The sequence below is a fragment of the Stegodyphus dumicola genome, chromosome 1 (genome assembly GCF_044657685.1).
Source record: "Stegodyphus dumicola isolate Sdum_Otavi_A_Nest chromosome 1, ASM4465768v1".
Classification (NCBI taxonomy): Eukaryota; Metazoa; Arthropoda; class Arachnida; order Araneae; family Eresidae; genus Stegodyphus; species Stegodyphus dumicola.
In genome coordinates, this window is record NC_140768.1 from 7,527,748 (window position 1) to 7,545,029 (window position 17,282).

Sequence of the window (17,282 nt, forward strand, 5' to 3'; positions counted from 1 at the left end):
GGATGGCTTTATGGAAGACTTTCTAAGGGAAACTGGCTTGTATTTGAATTTCATATAAGGGAAAATAATAAAAGTATTTATGCAGTCAGCCCGTTCGCTGATATTATAAACAATATCGAACCAGCACCGTTGACCAGACTTATACATTCTACCCACTAATGAACTATATAAACCATCTGCATATTTAACACCTGCTCCCTTAAATAATTTTAAACAGAGGATTTAAATTACTAGATGACTAATAGCGTAAAATTCATTGTACTTAACGCAGCGAAGTTGGCCTTCTCTCTATATTATAAAAAATAATAATAATAAAATAAAATAAATTAATATTTTTAATAAGTTTAACTGACTTAGCTTCTTCCCCTCTCTTGTGCAATATTTGTGTAATAATTAATAAATGTCAAATTAAATACCCTTACTTTTTTTTTCTTTTTTGGAATACTTAATTCTCTTAATCATTGTGATTTTAAATATTTGGTTCAAAATGAAAGGGCTTTTGCTATTTTAGTGTCTCCACTTTCAGAGAATCGCGACGCTAAACTTGATTGCTACAGGGAAAATGGGACCACATACGGAGGGTTATTCAAAGCTGTAAAAGGACAAAAGCTTTACAACTTAAAAGTATCACATAACCTTCCAAGTATTTTCTCGCCGTTTACTTAGGGATGAATGGGAAAGGGACTTGTGGGGAAGGATGACTTTCATTGACCTTACTAGTCGAAAACCTAGCTTTTCTATTCAATCTTTGCTAATCACATGACACAAAATGTAGGAAAAAGATATCCTTATTATAATGGGGCGATAGACTGTATGCGAATTTTTTTAATTTATTTTTATTGCATTTAAAAATGAAAATAATTTATTCTAAAATTTCATAACATCCATTTGGCGCCCCCTAAATGCTGCGCCCGGGAACAGATGTCCCCCCTTGCCCCCCCTAGTAACGCCACTGCTTAGGTTTTGATTTCTAATAATGATTAAATATTTTCTGTAGACATTCTGATTAAGAAGCCTGGATTTCAAACATGTGCAAAAGGTGTGTATCTGAATATAATTAGGTTTTTATAACATAGGGCCCATTTTATTAATTTATAAAACAATATTATCGCTGTTTTGAAAGAAAGCAAAAATGTGACAAATGTATAATGAACATTAATATACATGCTTTACTAGAAATTCACCCTTTCGTCATTAGCGGTTCTGATGAAAGGAATGGGGAGAAGCAGCAAACGAAATAACGAATAGCGGACAAATAACGAAATCTAATCTTTAATGCCGTCAGCCAGTTTCTTTAGCCCATCAGCGGTCGAGCGGTAACGTCGTTGAACACTGGTAGTTCGGTCTGAGGTTCGAATCCCGCGAACGGGCTGGCTGTATGGGTGTTTTCGTGGTTTTCCCCATGTGTAAAGTGTATACCAGCCATTTCCCTTAGAAAGTCCTCCACGAAGGCATCCTCCCTTTAGGAAGATAGCCCTAGTGTGCTTTGCCATAATTAAATACACCAACACCAACCCAGTTTCTTTATTTGTATTTGGAAAAGTTTTATTGTCATTATGAAAAGTGAAATTTGATATGGATACCGCATAACATCTTAAATTATGCTTATTTTTGCTGCACTTCATTTAAACTTATTTCCTCGAATTATTCTGACTTAATTAAGCGATACCCGAAGGCAAGTTACAAATGGCATCAAACACTGCAAATTTTGAAATTAAATTTCCCGGTCAATCTCCGTCCACGGGACTCAAACTTCTTGTATTTTTATTTTTTCATAACGAGTATAAAACTTTGCCAGCTATAAATATAGGAACCAGAAGACAACATTAAAAGTTAGATTTTATAATTTGTCCAAAATTAATTCTTTTTAAAATTTGAATTTGACAAAATATGAATATTTTCGTCATTTAAAATACTTCTGTATTTTTGTTGCACCGTATTTAAACTTGCTTCTTCGAGTTATTGACATTAAATTACATTAATTCGGTTATCTATTAGAAAATAATTATAGCAAATCATCTAATTACGACATCTCTAAGAGGTTACTTTCTAAGAAATCTGTATTTTTGAGAACATAAACAAACATTGGTAGTGAACATCACCTTTTTAAGACCACGACATGTAAAATCCTCTAAAAAGCATGAATGGTTGCATTTAAAGAGGACTCATTGCTTTTAATAAAGAATGTAACATTAATGTTAATTATACATGTTTTTGGTGTGTGTGTGCCAAAATAGTGATACCGTGGTTCTGTTGCTTTAGAAAATGTGTGAAATTAAAAAAATGGATACTATATAACAAAAATGTTGTTATATTTAGATACAACACCTTCTGAACACGTCTGAAATTCATTCTTCTGCTCAGCATAATTCGTCTGCATAAAATAATAAATAGTATTAGAAATCAAAAGCTAAGTCCAAGTAGAAACAGTCATCTCTTCTAAACCATTTTAATTGAAGTAAACAGACGTTCGTCTTATCGTAAAGTAAACACCTAATTTTAAAACAGCGGATAAAACGGGAAAGAGGGAATTGGTGGGGGAAGGCAGCGAACAAAATGACACTTTTTGGAGCTGGGATGAAATGAGAAAGGACGAGAAGGTACTAAGCCAATAAGACAAGGTCTGGTATTTTACTTTATAATTTAACTATTCATCATAAATTTAAGAATTATTTTAATTTTTATTTGTCTTAACATTTTTGTTAAATTTTACTTATAAGTATTTTATATTTCAGTTGCTAATTATTATGTTACTTTAATTATTCATTATTTTAATCACTATTTTTTATTATTTTAATTAATAAGTTTTTTACTAAGTAATTTTTTATTATTTTAATTACTAATTAATGTTATTATTGTAATATTTATTTTATTTATTTTTTATTTTATTTTTTCCTATTTTCCTTCCGTAGCCGCCTTCCGTAGGCGCTTCTGACTTCTGACTTCCGTAGGCGGTTCTGACTTCTGACTTTTGTGACACCACAAAAAGAGGTGAATTATTTCCATCCAAAAATACGACGAAAAACTCCCTATCGCATAGGGCCGTGTACCGATAAAACAGGCTCAGGATACGAATACCGATGGTTTTTACCGAACGTAACGAGTACATACGAGTACACAATTTCTCGTTACTTCTACAGCACTAATATTCTTTGGTTCAAGCACATGGAGCATCCTCAGTAATGACCGAAATTTTCAGCTGTCTTTTATTACCCAAATAGCCTTCAGAGCCCTCATGGAAATACCCGCTCTCACGGTTGGGGACTAGCAGTTCACTCCGTGAGACTTTTTAGTATAATTCACCCCCCCCCCCACGTTCAGGTGTTTAGCTTGTTTTCAACTCAATACTCAGAACTAAAACCTGCAAGATTCCGGAAAATTTCCTAATTGCATACAGATTGCCACGGTTTTCAGGGAAATCCTGATTCTCACTTCTCTTTTGAAAGAAGTATCTGCTATTATTAACCTTTTCCCGTGGGCTGGTGTACCTTCACTGGGGGTCTTAACTCAGAACTCCGTATTATATTTAAAGAAATTAAATAAGAAGAATCTGCATGGATATATTTATGTTTAACGCATTGTGAAAAACGGTACCTAAAAAGCATCAAATTTTGGATAATGTAGACCGACGGAAGCCCGAATCTTGAATTTCGAATTTGTTTTATTATCTAGTTCATATAGCACACTGTGCGGAATAAAATATTTTTATCTCCAGCGTGGAGATTGCCTATCGAAAATTCTAAAATATACTGTTTTCAAATATTTTTGGCCCAAATGCTCTCGAAATGTGTTTGTACATGTAAAAGAAAAAAGAAAAAAAAAAAAATAAATAAAATAAAAAAAAATACCCCTTTGAGCGTATTAAAACACCTGAAAGCTCTCAGTTTCCCCCCCCCCTCATCAATATCCGGCCAACGTTAAATTCATCACAATTCATGCTATTAAGGCGACCTTTTAATCCACTAGTTCGATACATGTCTTTGTCGTTTAGCAATTTCTATATTTCAACCTTATTCGGCGATGTTAACTTTTATTTAGCGACTTTAATTCCGTTTCAAAAATTCCTTCCTGATAACGTTAACAAAACTGTTGATCATGATAATCGATGTATTTTCCTATTTTTCGTATAAAAATGGGCTGGACTTCGGGAATTCGATAACAATATCCGAATAACATTAACCGCGATCAGATACAGTGGCGCCTGCTGTATTTTTGCTCCAGAGGAAAAGGCATAATAATTCAAAATTCTTGTATGTTCAATTTCTAACTTAACCCCTCAAATGTGGCACATATACTCTGTAATGTAAAATGCGACAACCTACCTAATAAGTAAATATTAAGTATAAGGTAAGTATTAAGTAATAGGTTAATTGCTGTGTGCTGTTGCTTATACTCGCTTGTCTGACATAGTTAGCCCTAGCTCACGAAACTCCTCGTGGCAAGGAGTGCTAGATTACGCCTGCCGTTGCCAATGCGATTTAAGTCAGTTCCACCCCCAATTTGGATGGAAAGCGCCCCGGGAGGGGGGGGGCAGATCCGCGAATTTCCCACCTCTCTGCTCCTTCCACCAAACCACACGAGAGGACTTTCGGCTCGCCGCAAATTCGTAGTGCCGCCATGCCGCACCGACACTATACATTCACAAACATCCATCCGTTCAACGGGGTTCGAACCCGGGCCTTTGGGCAAGACGCTAACCACTATACCAGTTGGGTGGCGTAATAGGTAAGTATTAGTAACAAGCATAAGGTAAGCATTTGGCATTTGGCATACATTATATACCAAATAAGTATATATATATAAATATTATATAAAATAAATTTTAAAAAAAGGAAGAAGGGAATCGAAATTTTCTCAATCTCAATATCAACCTACGGGATAATACTATTAATTAATAACACAATTATATATGAAAACTTTCATAGAACTGTGTAATCCTGCAAATGTACAACAGTTTATAAAAAATTCAAAATTGTGTTCCGTCAATTTCTTTCTTTCAGCACATTTCCGTGAAATCATTTCCCTTTAAGGCTGGTTAGAAAAATACCAGTCTTAAAGTCTTAGTAGATCAAAGCAAACCACGCAAGAGTTATCTGCCTAAACGGGTGAGATGCCTTCGTGGTACATTTTCTGAAGAAAAATCGCTCATTAAAAAAAACTGTGAAAACGTTATATAACCCTCTTATATATTCGCCGGGATATGAACTCCGGTCGAATTACCAGAGTTAAAAGATCTCATCCACTCGACCGCTTTTATGAATAGACTGTCACTTTATAAGCTAAGATCAGTAACTAAAAAAGCAGCATTACATTTCTTGATTTTTATCTTTGCTTGAAAACCTGTCGGCAAGTGACTTGCTTGGACGAAATCATAGCTAGACTGCGCTGCAAGCAGGCTGCGGGCTTGAACATAAGTTTTTTTTTAGCCCAAAGGGCCCAGAAAGGCTATTAATTTTGCTTTGGCACTTTGCGTCGAAAACTTTAAAAGTCTGAATCACTTTCCAAATTGCTGCCACCAAATATTATCACCCTGTATTATATTTTTTAAAATTAAATTATGAAGAATCTGTATGTATGTACGGATGTTTCCCCGCACTGTGATAAAACAACGGTACCCAGAGCCATCTAATTTTGAATAACAATCCTCCACCTGCACATTGTGTGATTATGGCAAAGCCTCGAGGGCTATCTGCCTAAGGGAAGGGATGCCTTCGTGGAGGACTTTCTAAGGGAAAGTGGCTCGTATACACGTTACAGTTGGGGTAAGCTACGAAAACGTCAATGCAGCCAGCCCGTTCGCGGGATTCGAACCTCGAACCGAACTACCAGTGTTCAGCGATTTTACCACTCGGCCGCTGGTGGGCATTTCAGATGGCAAAGGATCGCAAATAGGTCGCGAGCCGCAGTTAAATTGTCGGAGAGGCGCAAACTCGGATCTAAAATGCAAAAGTATGGTTTGGTTATTTGATTACGGCAAAGCACTCTGTGTTTCAGCTGCAAGAATCCGATATGTAATGCCAAGAGAAATTTGTTAAAAATTGTGCTGAAAATGCTTAAAATAATATGCTGCAGTTTTTTAACATTCTTTATATATTATACTTTTTTTTATTTTATACAAATCCAGATTCTATATATTATACTTTTTTTTTTTTTTTTTGCATTATTTTATTTAAATCCAGAATGGGAAATTTATTAAATAATTTGTTTATACGCATTGCAAGCGAGTAGTAAATTTTATTTATTTGATTAAATGTTTCGTACTTTTTAGTATATAATTTAAAAATTAATTTTTAATGCATTAATTTTAGAGTTTTTAAAAGACCTAATTGCTTCAATATAAGAAGCAAAGTGTATGAATGCTTATATAATAACAATAGTACATTATTTTTAAATTTTATATTTTCAAAATGCATAAAATAGAGCGCGATTTGAGAGCCCCCTTCTCTGTGTTTATGTAACAGAAAATGAACCTCTGTACTTAAGGGTTAATTTACAAGTAGCGTAAGGGGCATATTTTAAAAATGTTATGTGCCTAATGCAATTTGAAATATTAAATTACCGTTATTTTAAAAAAGCGTGTCGTAGCATGCATATCTATAATGAATGTTGTAATTATCTTTAAAAACGAAACTATGCTTGTTACATCGGGAGCCGCATGCAAAAGCTTCGAAAGCCGCCGTTTGGCCACGTGTGACATATATCAGGAATTTCATATTAAATAGACCAGCCTGCTGAAATTCATCGAAATTCTAAACCTAATTTACATAAAGGAAAGATTTATTTGGTGTATTTAATTATGGCAAAGCACACTAGGGCTATCTGCCTAAGGGGAGAGATGCCTTCGTGGAAGACCTTTTTAAGGGAAACTGGCTCGTATACACGTTACAGATGGGGAAAGCCACGAAAACACCCATGCAGCCAGCCCGTTCGCGGGATTCGAACCTCGGACCGAACTACCAGTGTTCAGCGACTTTACTGCTCGGCCGCTGGTGGGCCCGAAAGATTTATTTTAAAAAGTAAGATAATAAATATAATATCTATATGCAGTTTAGAACGCATTTTTATGTCTTGGACTAATTAATATACAATGTCAATTTTTCCTTTTTCTTTTGCGTGTATAAATCCTTTGTGGTACGAATTTTATTAGCACATTGGGCGCATAATCAAGGAGTCGAGGTTCGAGTCCCGGCGACGGCAGTAGCTTAGCTAGGATGGGGCAAGGGGAGACATCTGTCACTGGGCGCAGCGACCAGGCGGCGCCAAATTGATGCTTCGAAATTTTAGAATGAAATGTTTTCTATTCTTGGCACACAGAAAGGGGTACAAAATCTTCAGCAGTCCCTGTGAGCTGTAAAACCCAGTTACGCCTCTGGGCGAGGGCATTGCTCATTTTCCATGTCTCTTGCTTCAAAAGTCCTAATGACTCTACAACAGTGATTCTCAACCATTATGCAGCTGCACTTTTGTGTGCCATCAAATTTTTAAATTGTGCCGCTAAATTTTAGATGTGTATATAGTAAAAATTATAATGGGTTTAATCCTAGTATACGGTACACGTGAGATATGGCGAAATTCGGTTTTTAAACACAAGCCGATTCTGGTATCCAAGCCGATTTTGGTGCCGAAGAACTTCTGTATCTGAATTAAATTTGAACGAAGAGGAAGAACTAGTTTCGCTTTCTAATTAATAATCGAGATTTAATTTTAAAATATTCGAAAGACTCAATTAATTCATTTTGGATTAACATTACACAGAGTCATAACTAGGGTTTTCAGCGCCCAGGAACAACTGAAGATTTTGCGGGATGGAAAACATTTAATTCTAAAATGTCGTAACATCAGTTTGGCGCCCCTTGGTTTCTGCGCCCGGGGACAGATGCTCCCCTGTAGCTACGCCCCTGACATTAGATGCGATTTTCCCATGGCGGCCAAAAAAGCTTTAAAAATATTATTTAAGAAATTAAATAATGAGGAATCTGCGTGAATGTATGTATGTTTCTCGCACTGAGATGAAACAACGGTACCCTAGAGCCGTAAAAAATTTGAATAACAATCTTCCATAGAATATGGTCATGTGGAAGCCCTAATTTGAGTTTGAAATTTGTTTGTAGTTCCTTGTACGAAGTAAAAAGGAAGTATTGTAATCGCGAAAATCTTCAGGCAGCATATTTCAACGAAAATATCCACTTTGACCGCTTTCGAATGCAATTTAACGATGTTTTTGCGTGATATCTATACGTAAAGGACAGAATAAAAGACTCTTTTCCTCCAAAAAAATTATAAAACTGCTTTAAAATTCTGAAGAGAATTTTTCGTGGCGTCTGTACGAACGTATGTACGTACGTATCTCGCATAATTCAAAAACGAGTATCCTCAGAACGTTGAAATTTTGTATATCGGACTGCTATAACATATAGATGTGCAACTCGTATTTTGGTTACAATCGTCCGCACCAAACGTGTATAAATACATTTATATATATATCCATTCTGTTACTCGGCTCAGTGATCTCAGTTTCTTTACTCTTACATGTTTGTAAATTGTACGTTTTATGCTTTAAAAATGATTGAATTATGTTGTTTTTATCTTCCGGTCAAAGTTTTTATGCCTTTCGTAATTCTGGAAGCAATATTTGTACAATTATCAACAATTTAAAAGCTAAGAGCGGTTAAGTTCTAAATAACATGGCGGACATATTTGTTTACATTTGAAACAGCAGAATTGTAGATTTGTTGCCAATCTAGAGAGACTAAGCTTCGCAACACAAAAATAACGCCTTCATTTATTATTGCGAATTAAATCATGCTTAATCCTTTCTGGAATTTTTTCGAGGAAATAAGCATTTAAGATTTACTTCGTAATTTTTAATTCAGATATTTTGAGTTTTTATGTATTTTTGCCTTGTCGCGAAGTGAAAACTGAATTAATTGAATGAGAAATACTCAATCGTCTGTGAAAAACTGTTTCTTTTTGTTTTGTTTGCTTAATTTCTTTTATACATCGTTCTAACTTTGTTATAGTATTTGAAAAGAACATGTGGCAACGATTAGATAATTCTTTAAATGATATAAATTTTGTGCATTCTGAGTTATAATATGAACGAAATATAATACTGTTAAGTAAACCTAGCGCCAGAGTGTCGCTGTGGTAAACAAAGTGAATTTTAAAGAATATATTTATTCTATTGTGGTTTATGCGCTGTCGGCGAAGTAGGTTTAATTCAATCTAATAAGTTAAATGAAATGCAAGAAAAAGGCGTATAATTTAATATTCCGGACAAGGAAGTCATGTGGTGTACACATCAGATTTTTTATTATCGGTTTCATATTTTGTAACACTTCAACGAATTTTTGCTTAAAAAAACTCAACGATTTCAAAGCGAACAATGGCAACACTGAAAAAAAAAAAAAAATTATCTCCAGCGCGCGAGGCTCTGCATCGGAAATTCTAAAGATAGGCTCATTTTAAAATTATTTTGCGATATTGCTGTTGAATTGAATTTTATGATTTAAGTGCGAAGAACATGATATTTAATAAATAAAAGTAACACACAAAACAAGATAATTAATTCCGGCCATTAGATTTTTAAAAAAATTAAAAATATTTTACATTACGCCCAAAGGGGCGTTTTTTTATCGTGTTTTGTGTGTTACTTTTATTTACCCCTGCAGATGTCCTCTTGAATTAACCCTGCAGATGTAACTTTAGTAACTTAACAATTAAAAATATTTTACATTACGCCCAAAGGGGCGTTTTTTTATCGTGTTAAGTTACTAAAGTTACTAAGCAAGGGGAAGCAGGTTGGAACGCAACGAGGGGAAGGGGGCAGTAAATTCGGCAGTTGGTCAATTCGGCAATCAACAGTGACTGATAAAAAGGAGTGTTCCCACGTGCTCGCCCGGGCTGTTCTACATTATGTGCCTTTATGGGAAAGATGTCATTGAGACAACAACGTCGCGTGTAAAACAGCGGCAGTAGGGCATAGGAGTATATTGATTGATTTATTGATTGCTTCCTTTGGTGGCAGCGCATCCTGCAGGTGTTCCAGCACCGGAAAACTGCTCGCAAAACAAAAATGGGGGGCAAGAAGAGTAAATTATGGGAAAGAAGAGAAGGATTTGTTTATATTTCAAGAAAAATCGTCCCCCGCAGCAACTTTGCTTTAAAGGAGAAGAGGGACCACAGAAAGGTCATTTTATTCAGCAATTTTATGAAATTTAGGACTTATTTTGCACCGACCACTGCTAATGACATGCCATTTAATTGCATTTAAAAAATGACTATTTACTGAGTTTATCTCATGACTTCGATCTCGCCTTCGGCTGTGGTATTTTTCAATACATCTCTTATTTTATTATCAATTCACCTCTTATTCTAAGAGCCTTTGGTAAATGTTTGGTAAAACTACTGGTTAGAACTCTTAGAAGTTGATGCCAGAAGAAAAGATAGGATCCTAGATCCTAAAAAGGTTAGATCCCACTCCAACACTCGGAAAGATCTGCTCCTTGGTTTGTAAGAAGTTCTACATACAGATATGAAAATCAACACAATAGATGAAAAAATCCTAAAGTCCGTCTACAAATTCTACAATAGAATAGAAAATCACCCTTCAAATCTTATTAAAAACATACGCAATTACAAATTTACTTAATTGAACAGCCTTATAAACGAACGCGGATAATTCACCACAATGTTCGTTGGTAGCACTTGTATATATTCATCATCTTATTTTAGAATTTTATTATTCACTGAGTATTTAATCAAGATTTTGCTATGCTTCAATACTTAGACTTTTGAATTTGAACTTTAATTGGAAGCATTAGCAATTTTCATTCTGTATTTACTCAAGAATTTACTTATTTGCAACTGTATTGGCCGATCAGCTAGCACACCCTTATACTCAAGTTTTATTTTTCTACAATTATCATGCGTCAGCATCATCATACTAATATTTTTCCAAGATAACTGATAATGTTAGACAACAGTTCTATACATTAGTTTTGTATATAGACTTTTCCTTATTTTAATATAATTCATATCATCTTAAGAATTCTCTAATCGTTTCCACATGTTCTATTCAAATACCATAACAAATCTAAAACGATGTATAAAAGAAATTAAGCAAAGAACAACAACAACAAAAAGAAACAGTTTTTCACAGACGATTCGGTATTTCTCATTCAATTAATTCAGTTCTCACTTCGCGACAAGGCAAAAATACATTAAAACTCAAAATGTCTATTGAAAATTATGAAATAAATCTTAAACACTTATTTCGTCGAATAAATTCCAGAATGGATTAAGCATGATTTAATTTGCAATAATAAAATAAGGCGTTATCTTTGTTATTGCGAAGCTTACTTTCTCTAGATTGTATCTTAAGTTAAAAATATGCATCTTAAGTTTATTTCGCCTCAGCCAATCAACATCATGGAAATTACACACGTGAAAAGCACTTCTGATATTAAGACGTTAAATTTGTATTTGCATTCCTGGCGCATAGAAGCCACATTTGTAATCAACATCTCGAAATACTGCCGTAATTCAAGAATCTCTTTCTCTACTTACGTACATCCTTTTCGGGACAAGCACTAATACATTACTTAAAGCCTTAAATGGATATTATCAGGTCAAGTAATGTACTTTCATTAGTACGAAACTTGAAGTCTAATGTTATGACCGGACCTGACCTCGGCTTTCGTCAAGGACTTTCAACAACTAGTTCTCAATTTAGTAGAAAAAACTGCTGGCAAAACAAAAATGGGCGGGAAGAGTGAATCATGGGAAAAGGGAGCGAAAGATTTGTTTATACTTTTGGAGAAAAGTGGCAACTTTGCTGCAATGAGAGAAGTGAACCCAGAAAGGTCAGATCACACTCCAAAAATTCAGAATAATCAATTCGGCTTCCATCTAGGACATTCAACAACTAATTCTCAATTTAATAGAAAAAAATTGCAGCAGCTTTTAATCATAAATCCTGTGTCGTTGCCTGCTTCCTGGACATCCAAATATTGGGACATTCATTTATGCAGAAATGCTTTGTATATGTCGCTTTTAATTTGGATGGTTTTGTAGAGTAAACCAGTAAGCCAAACTCTGTCGAACGCCTGTCCCAATATTCCGCTTTTCGTTCCCATCATTGTAATAAATTGTATTTCTATTAGCCCAAAGGGACAATTTGCCCAGAAGGACTATTAATTTCGCTTTGCCATTTTGCGTTGCCTCACTATAAATGTCGGTTCACTTTTCAAATTGTTGCCACCGAATATTAGAGCCCTGTATTATTACATGTAATGAAATTAAATAATGAAGAATCTGCATGAATGTTATGTATGTTTCTCGGATTGTTATAAAGCAACGGTACCTAGAGCCATCCAATTTTGAATATTGAACATTTCCACCCGAATATGGACATTTGGAAGCCCAAATTTGAAATTTGATTTATTATCATTTTTCATTTTGTAAAACTTCAACGAATTTTTGATTAACAAAGTCAACGATTTCAAAGCAAGCAATGGCAAGACTGTGCGGAAGAAACAATGACACTCCACACCGTGAGACTGGGTTTTAAAATTTTCAGCCCAAAATGAAATTAATAGCCATTTTTGTCATTTTGCGTTGATTTACTATAAACGACGAATCCCTTTAAATTGTTGCCACCCAATATTAGAGCCCTGTATTATATTTAAAATATTAAATAATGAAGAATCTGCATATAAATGTATGCATGTTTCTCGCGTTGTGATAAAACAACGGTATCTAGAGCCATCCAATTCTGAATAACGTAAGTCTCCACCCGAACATGGGCATCTATCTGAAAACCCAAATTTGGAATTTCTTTTATTATCTATTTCATACTTTGTAAAACTTTAACGAATTTTTGATTAAGAAATTCAACGATTTCAAAGCGAAGAATGGCAAAACTGTACAGAAAAAATCTCCAGCGCGCGAGACTGTATATCGGAAATTCTAAAGATATGCTCTTTTTAATAATAACCTTATCAGGAACTTTTTTTTTTTTCAAACTTTGCCTAAAGAGCATTTGTCATTCTATAGAATGCCTAGATATTATACGCAATGGCTAGGGAAAGTATGTAATTATTCTCATATTTCATACTTTGCCTAAAAACGTCTTGCATTATATACAGTGCCTAAGCATTCTATAGAACACCGGCGTTTCATACTTTGCCAGTAACATATATAATACGAAAATGTAAGAATCGAGTTTCATTTTCGTGTTACTATGGAATTTATATTTCATCAATCATCTTCAAGAATTAGATATAAAATATACAAACTAAAACAATATGTATTTGTAATCCAATGCACATGCGTAATATGATGCGATATAAGGTTTACGTAAAAAGATACTGAATAATTTTTTCGAACAACCTTAAAAGAAAACTAATAGAATATAAAAAAATCTGATGTGTGCACGACATGACTTGCTTGTACGGAATATTAAATTATACGCAGTTTTTCTTGCATTTCATTTGAACTTATTGGATTGAATTAAATCTACTTCGTCGATAGCGCATAAAACACAATAGAATAATAGCCTTTTAAAATTCACTGCATTTGTTTACTACAGAGACACTTTGTCTTAAGGTTCACTTAACAGCGTTACATTTCGTTCATTCTTTAACTCAGAATGCACAAAATTCATATGATCTTAAGAATTATCTAATCGTTTCCACATGTTCTATTCAAATACCATAATAAATCTAAATCGATGTATAAAAGAAATTAAGCAAAGAACAACAACAACAAAAAGAAACAATTTTTCACAGACGATTCGGTATTTTTCATTCAATTAATTCAGTTCTCACTTCGCGACAAGGCAAAAATACATTAAAACTCAAAATGTCTATTGAAAATTATTAAGCAAATTTTAAACACTTATTTCCTTGAATAAATTTCAGAATGGATTAAGCATGATTTAATTCGCAATAATAAAAGAAAGCGTTATCTTTGTTATTGCGAAGGTTACTTTCTCTAGATTGGCAACAAATCTACTATTCTGCTGTTTCAGATGTAAACAAGCAATGGCCGCCATGGAAAAATTATTAGGCTTAGCGGCACTTAAGCAACTTTTAAACAGTTAAAATTTTAAGTGTATTCTTGACTATGGAATTTTATTATTACAAAATATATATCTTACATTAAAACATAAACCGTAAAATATGGTATTCTAGGGCAGAACACAGATTTCGTTAATAGAAATAAAGACGAACAAAATCTAAAAGTTGCGAATAGTGCAGTTTTGGGATTAATCGAATAAAAGAGTGACATCATTACCAAATTCTTATAATCGGAAGTAATCTAAAAACGCTCATTTGATAAGTTCGGCTCTTAAATTGTAAAGCTCCTGATGGAAAACGAATGCAGAGGAAAGCATTTAGCATGCAGAAAAAACAGAAGAACAAGAGCGAGGACAAATAAAAAAAGGTTTAGACGCATGGGGTAATACTTAAACCAACTTCAGTGAATTTCACTATGAGCAACAATGGAAGAAAAATATCTGTTTCGAATTCAGAATTGGCAGACAGTACTAAATTCATAACCAAGTGGACTTCAGTTAAATCCTCTTTATTGCCATCAAAGAAGTCAAACATATAATCAGTAGATTAGACCCAAAATTGAAAATTTGCATTTTAAAAGGTCGTATAAGTGCCAGAGAGGACCAACTCTTTAATTTGGTGATAGTGCTTATTTTAGAATAGAAACCAAAATGTGTTTTATTTACCAATTTCGTTGCCTCTGTTGAGTTCGACAAAAGGCGACCCTATTCTTTTGGAACTGAAAGTGCGATATTCTTCCTCCTTGAGAAGGATTATGAGTTATCTTCTACACTGTTGGAGTTATATTTCACTAAGTGTTTTTTATTTGCATTAATTGCTTCTTCTTCCAAGTTGTAATAAAAAAGCAAATTGTTCTTCTACCACTTCCTGTCTATTCAAGATATTGAACACGAGCTGGATGAGACATAATAACATTTTTTCTTGTGCCCCCTAGCTTGCGCAAAAAAAATTGGAAGATTTGTATAAATCGACCTCGGATTTTATTTAATACTCATGTCTTTTTAGCTGGGAAAAACTAGGCTTATCAACTTAATTTTGCAACATTATTATCATCACTATCACTAACATCAGAATAATTATGATTGTAACTGTTATTTGTATTATTATTATTGTTGTTGTAAAATAACGTTAAAATAATATAAAATAAATGAGCTAGAAAACCAACCATTTCTAGAAATGAACTGTTTTTTCATTAACTCATTGTTTGGAATTAAGTTCATATTTTAAAGCTAAAAAGTATCCTGTTTGCAAAATACTATAAAATGTGTAGTCTTTGTCTAGATAATTTTCCGATATCTAGATACTGATGCATTTTGTCAATCAAAATTTACTTTGTATTACAAGAATTCCCTGAAATAAAAAAAACTAACAAAAACAGCAGCCAAACATGCCCAGTGAGTATCTGTCATTTAGAGAAACTTAAAAAAACTGCTCGTTTTCTCGTCTTTATAGTTCTAGTTTGATGTTTCAAAAATTATAATTGAAGTAAAACTAAAAACTGAACGATGTTTTATTGCATGTATTCTGTGTTTCCTGAGTTAGGTAGTTATTATTTAAATGAAAATACGAAGTTTAAGAAGAAACTTTTAAGTTTTTTTTAAGCGAAATGTGTTCATCTTAAACATTAAGGACGCGATGTAAATAAGAGCAGATACGCGAATTTCATTGTAAGAAGATTCTGCCGTCAATGGTGATGTGTAAATAAATATATAATGATTCCAAAACTTTGATTTTCGAGATACAAAGAAAAGAAAAAAAGTGACAAATTGACTCTTAAGTCCAAGGGATCAGTATCTAAAGACCAACTTTCTGAAAATGATAGTGATGATTTTGAATTTAAAAAAATTGTTTTATGATGCAAAGAAGATTTTTGAAAAAGAAAGATCCGAAAGATTTCTCAACGCTGATGTGCTGTAGGAACAAAAGGTAATCCATTATAAGAAGTCCCCAGTTTTTTCCCAGAGCCATTGCTATTACTTTTTATGTAAAACATTCTGGACAGCTACGGCAATTACCCAGAGACCCTTTCCATGTCCTCCTAGTACTACAACGTCTCCTGATGGCCAGTATATCGCATTTACTGTCCAAGTCCAATCGCCAAGTAACGGCTAGCATAACAACAAGAAAGTCAATATCTACTAGTGAGGTGAATAATTTCTTGTTAAATCTGGAATTTCAAAACATATGTTATAACGAATTTATTACTTCGTATTTAACGCTGGAGAGTGCAAAATTGTTGTCGAAATTACAACATGAAAAATGTATCATTTTCATTTTTATGTGAAAACAAGCCTGACTATGGGTTACCAAAGAAAACAAGTGTTATCCTAAGAAACATCCTTTAGCTAATAATTAAGACACAATAACACGCCGAATAAATACTAATTCAGAAGACAAACAACAAAAATCAGCGTTATTTTTATTTTAGTTATTATAATTTTGTAAATATAACGCTGATTTTTGTTGTTTGTCTTCTGAATTAGTATCCTTTAGCTAGTTCGGATGGAAGAATTTCTAGTGTGTTATTATTGAAATTTTCCTAGAACTTCCTTGCGGTGCATTATTTTATAATGACGAATACAAGACATTTTAGGATTTCTCAATGAATAAAATCGCATGCTTTTGGACTCCGTATATTACTTTGTACATCAGTTTAATTAAAACGTGTTTCAGAATTTAATCATTTTAAAATCCTCTGTTTTGACTACTTGCCGAGAAAATAGGTTAGTTCTCTTTCCCGTTTGATGTTTCAAGCGGCTGCACAGCAAAAATGAAATTTTTAAATAAAATACATAAAGTTCCTTAAATGATAATAAATTAAATTTAAAAATTCAAATATAAAAATAATAAATAATAAATAAAATTCCTTAAATGATTCTTTTTTCTTCGGTAAAATGACTTAACACCAAAAAATTTAAAAAAAAGAAAAAAATGAAATGATGAGACACATGTCGAAAAAGCTATACTATTCTGTAAATTAAGGGAGCGAAAGAAAAGTAGAAGAATATCATCTAATGTGCAATTTTATAATTATACCGGCATTAATATTTAAAAAATATATTAAAGAGCTAGATAAAATTACTATTAAAAGAATTAAAACAGCAAAAGTAAGGAAGCATTTCATGTATTAATACATTTAAAAATAATTCTTTTCTCCCTCTTTCTAAAATGTTGAAATTCTGAAGCTTTCTTTGACGCATG